The 4,800-nt window shown below is 46.7% G+C and overlaps 1 pseudogene across 1 annotated transcript; it reads right to left on the bottom strand.

Annotated features, from left to right (window-relative positions):
- Window positions 1-989: 989 nt before the first annotated feature.
- On the bottom strand, window positions 990-1,665 carry LOC309792473 (palmitoyltransferase ZDHHC7-like; annotated as a pseudogene). The gene is made up of 2 exons: window positions 1,429-1,665; window positions 990-1,202 (listed from the first exon to the last, which is right to left on the bottom strand). The product of its transcript is annotated as a palmitoyltransferase ZDHHC7-like (transcript).
- Window positions 1,666-4,800: the final 3,135 nt, after the last annotated feature.

The raw sequence follows: 4,800 nt of genomic DNA, 5'->3' as shown, positions 1-4,800 counted from the left end.
CACAGGAATGATTGTTTTTAGGATCGAGATATTTTCCAATATGCAATACATTCATAGTAAACCCCAGGGCAGGAGGACTCCACACAACTCTCCCCTCTTCCCTGAAACGTCGGTTTTCTGAAACATAGCTTGCTTGCTGCACACGCCCATTACATGGTACATCACCTGAACAACACTGCCCACTTCAAAACACACGTGCACACACACAAACAGACACACGCAGATCTGCCCACAGGGTCAGGGACTGCCACTTCCTGGCAGGGGAGCGTGGCTGCAGCCCCCCTGCTGCTCAGTGAAAAGTGTGGGAGCTGTGGAAGCCTACACGGGCTCCTGCTTGACCAAGGGGGTCACTGGTGATTAAGAGGGTCAGTGGGAGCTCCCTGAAACCACCAGCTGGATTTGCTTGTTTTCTTCATGATTGAGAAAAGCAGCTCGGCACACAGGATTTTTAATAAACAGTGTAATAACCCACACACCTTCTTAGAAAATGTGAAGCATGTTAACAAAACTCCTAACTGTACTGGAAGATAATGACATTTGGCTTCTTTGTGTGGCCACATACCTTCACTACTGGACAGTGAAGCTGATCAGAATGCCACCCATTTACTAGTGTGGAAAATCTGCCATCCGTGACCATAAATATATAAAACTCTGCTTGCTCCGAGCAGTTGGTCTGTGTAGGTTCCATTTGCCCTGTTGGTCACAGATGAGCTGTTGATACCCTTTCTGACCCCAAATAAATAAAGTCCGTTAACAAGTTCCAGCATGATGAGAGGGCCTCACACTGAGAACGGGGGGCCCCCTTTCCTGGGTCTTGTCTGCAGCTGCCTAAAGCAGAAGCCGATGAAGGGGTTCATCCAGAGCTTCGAAGGGGGCCCCCCAAAGACGGATTTCATCCCTTCCTATCGCAGCCACTGCTCCCACGTGGGCTTCTCGCTCTTCAGCCTCTCTATTTCTGCTTTGTCATTGTATATGGAGCGGATTTGGGTTTAAGTACTGTGGTGGTGGGCACGCTCAGGCTTGATACAGCAGCACTTGGGACACTTGTACAGATCCCTTCTCCAGGCTTCAGCTGCAAACCTCCGTGCCTTCTTTAGTAGCATTTCCTTTGGGTACTGCGCCCGGCTGGGTGACCATGGTCCTCAGGTGAGACACCACAGGGCAAGCACCGCCAGGCAGTTAAAAATGATCCCGTTGGGGGGGGGGCTTCCCTGGTGGTGCAGTGGTTGAGAGTCCGCCTGCCGATGCAGGGGACGCGGGTTCATGCCCCAGTCTGGGAGGATCCCACATGCCGCGGAGCGGCTGGGCCCGTGAGCCATGGCCGCTGAGCCTGCACATCCGGAGCCTGTGCTCCACAACGGAAGAGGCCACAACAGTGAGAGGCCTGCGTACTGCAAATAAAAAAAAAAAAATGATCCCGTGGACCACGGAGTACCAGAAGTCTTTGGAAGGCAGCAGCAAGACCAATGTCACCAGAAAGTTTGCATAGGTGACCAGAAGCCACGTGACACAGGCACAGATCCTGCCGCAGCCCAAGCGGATGAACTGGACTCTGTCTGCCACGTCAGCCTCGAAGGCAGAGGACGCTGAAGAGTCATAACAGTCATTTTCACTCAGGAGAGGTTGATGCTCAGCATCCCAGAGCTGGTGTCCTGATGACGTCATGGTTTCCCTACACACCCTCTCAAATTATTTCTAAACATTCCTTGGACATTTTGTGCCTTTTCTTTAGGACCTTAAGGTGCATACTGTCCTGTGGGATAGGATACAAGGCCCGGGGGTGGGGGTGGGGGTGTCGCCTGGCGTTTCAACTCCCAGCCTGCTGCTGGCGGAGACTGCAGCGGACAAGGCAGGGACGCATCATGCAGCCACGCTGCTGGCCATCGCTGCGTGGGCCCCGCAGCTCGGCTCGGCGGGGCTCCGTTCTGCCCGGCCAGTCAGAAGAACGCAGCCTCCTAGCAGACTCGAGAGCCAGAGCCCAGCCTCCCTGAGCATTCCTGCGTGACTCAAATGACCGTCCTGCAGCAGCCGGGCTTTCTCCAAGGTAGGTTCGTGAAAATCAATACTGCATCTACCCAGGGAAGAATATCTGGTCTAAGGAATCTTCTCTCTTGTGACATTGACGTGTGTAATAAATAGGCCTTATCTTTTTCTTCCCACTGGGGTCAAAGAGTGATTTGTTCTTTTGAACAAAATGGATTAGCTAATGCAAACTGAAATACATTGTCTAGAAATTAAGTCAGTCCTGAACCCTTCCCCCAGCAAAGAGATTGCTCCTAGGGCTTGTTTATACATGAGGTGTCTAAAGCGCTTGTTAGTGTGCTTAGCACAGCACATGCACAATAAATGACAATTATTATTTTTTATTTATTTATTTTCTTTTTTCCACTGTGGCCTCTCCCGTTGCGGAGCACAGGCTCCGGACCACTGTGCCACCAGGGAAGCCCGACAATTATTACTATGTGGTAATAATAGTGGCTTGAGATCACCCCAATTAGTAGGTAGTGACTAATAAATAGAAATGAAGTTTCTACCGGGCATAAGCACATGGTTGGATATGTTGCATCACATATGCATATCTACACCAACCTGGGCAAGAGGTATGTACCCATCAGGATTGCCTTAGACAACAGGAACCCCCGCTCTTCCTTCCCAAGCCTGGGAATAAGCAGTCCCTGAAGCACATTGTTATATGCAGGTGAACTTCTGAACTCAGAGTTCTGTTAGGAAGAGAGATATTGTTACGGAGTCCAAGCTCATGCTGGCTTGCTACATGACAAGCCAATAAATCCAGAGAGGAGGTGTTGGGGCAAGGTATAGTGCCTTTATTTGGAAAGGCAACATACTGATAAGATGGTGTCCCAAAGAACCATCTTACCTGAGTTAGAATTCAGGCTTCTTTTATACTAAAAGAGGAGAGGCTGTGGCTCGTTGTGCAAACTTCTTTGTGCCGGAATCCTTTGTTCGTACAGTTAGTTGTCCATGTAGGTCTGTTCACAATGTTCCTATAAACTTCCAACAAGACAATTTTTGTTTTCTGTTCTGCAAATTTTTATCTCCATATGCATGGGAAAATGTTATACCTTTGGGCTTCCCTGGTGGCGCAGTGGTTGAGAGTCCGCCTGCCGATGCAGGGGACACGGGTTCGTGCCCCGGTCCAGGAAGATCCCACATGTCGCGGAGCGGCTGGACCCGTGAGCCATGGCCACTGGGCCTGCGCGTCCGGAGCCTGTGCTCCGCAACGGGAGAGGCCACAACAGTGAGAGGCCCACATACTGAAAAAAAAAAAAAAAAAAAAAAGTTATACCTTTGAAGGTCAGAGCCTTGAGAATGGGCTATCCTGTATATTTCAGGCTAGAGTCAACATCTTTTACAAAAGGTACAGAGCCAGCATGACTAAGCACAGGCAACAGACCACAAGGGTTAGAGCTAAAGAAATAGATCTAATATGGAGTCAGGTTTGTTCTTCTCTGTTACAGTTTGGCTACTAGACAGCAACCAGCAGTGTCTGTTACAACCCTTAGCTTTCCCACCTCTTTCTCTGCTCCTCCTAGCAAATTCCATAACCATATGGTTCTGAATTTCATATATGTGTGATGAAGTGAGCTTAAATTTCCATATGGCAGTGTTTTCTCTTCTGTATATCCCATCCTCTTTCATGCTTTCAGACTTTCATATATGCTCTTGTTTCTGCTTGTCATTCCTCTACCTTTCTCATCTTATTCAGTCTTCAGGATTTTTTTCATTCTTTTATTCATTCAGTCTACATTTGACAAATATCTATTGTCTATTATAAGTCAGGTATATAGACATCGTGACAGGAAGTATAGACACAGCCTATGACGGAAGAGGTAGAGACATAAAGCAACAACTAAAACAGAGCATAGTAAGTGCTCCTATAGAGGTATGCATCTGAGCTTCGAGTCACCAACTCCACCTAAGATAGGACATTGACCTTGCTGGAGGAGGTAATGTTTAAATGGTATCTGGAAGGAGTCACAAAGGTAGGAGGGAAGAGTAGCCCTTCCAACATGAGCAGGGTTCTGAGAGAACATTGTTCCTTCAGGAATGTTCAATGGTAAAGCCTGAGCACCATCCAGTAGTTGGAGAGGAACTTCCTGACCACCTCAGAGGGATTTTATATCAGTCTAAGTAGGTTTGTTATATGTGACAGCTTTATAAGCTATTCTATACAAGTCAGTGATGTTACAGCTTCATAAGCTCTTCTATACAAGTCAGTGAGTCATTGTGTATTCGTGGGAAAAGCCAGAGATTGGAATTAGACAGATCTGTATTTGAATCTTGACACTTTCACACACTGTGTGTCTTTGGGCAAGGTATCTCCCTCATTTGAGCATCTTTCGTATCTGTGAAATGGGAAAAAATATGCTTTAATATTATAAGCACCAAAATAAGTTAGTACTTGCAAAACACCTGTAAGTGCCTGTCTCATAATGAGTCTTTAGCAAATATTACTCCTCTTCCTTCTGCCTCAGTATTAATTAAACTTTGGTATTAACTTCCTTCTTGAAATTCTCTCCTCACTTGGCATCCGTTATACACTCTCCTAGTTCTCAGCCTCAGTGTTATAACTGCTCCTTTTGGCCTTCACCATGGGTTTCTCTTCCACTGATGGATCTTCTTTTCTTAAAGATTGGTTATTTCTAAGGATTTGTCTTACCCTCTTTTCTACTCAATTTTTTGTTGTTGTTAATTTTTTTTAACATCTTTATTGGAGTATAATTGCTTTACATTGTTGTGTTAGTTTCTGCTGTATATTTTCTACTCAGTTAAAGGCAG

This window comes from Mesoplodon mirus, assembly GCF_964341445.2.
Source record: "Mesoplodon mirus genome assembly, chromosome: 17".
In the NCBI taxonomy this organism is placed as follows: Eukaryota; Metazoa; Chordata; class Mammalia; order Artiodactyla; family Ziphiidae; genus Mesoplodon; species Mesoplodon mirus.
Note: the sequence above shows the minus strand (reverse complement) of the source record. Positions and strands in the feature narration are given on the sequence as shown.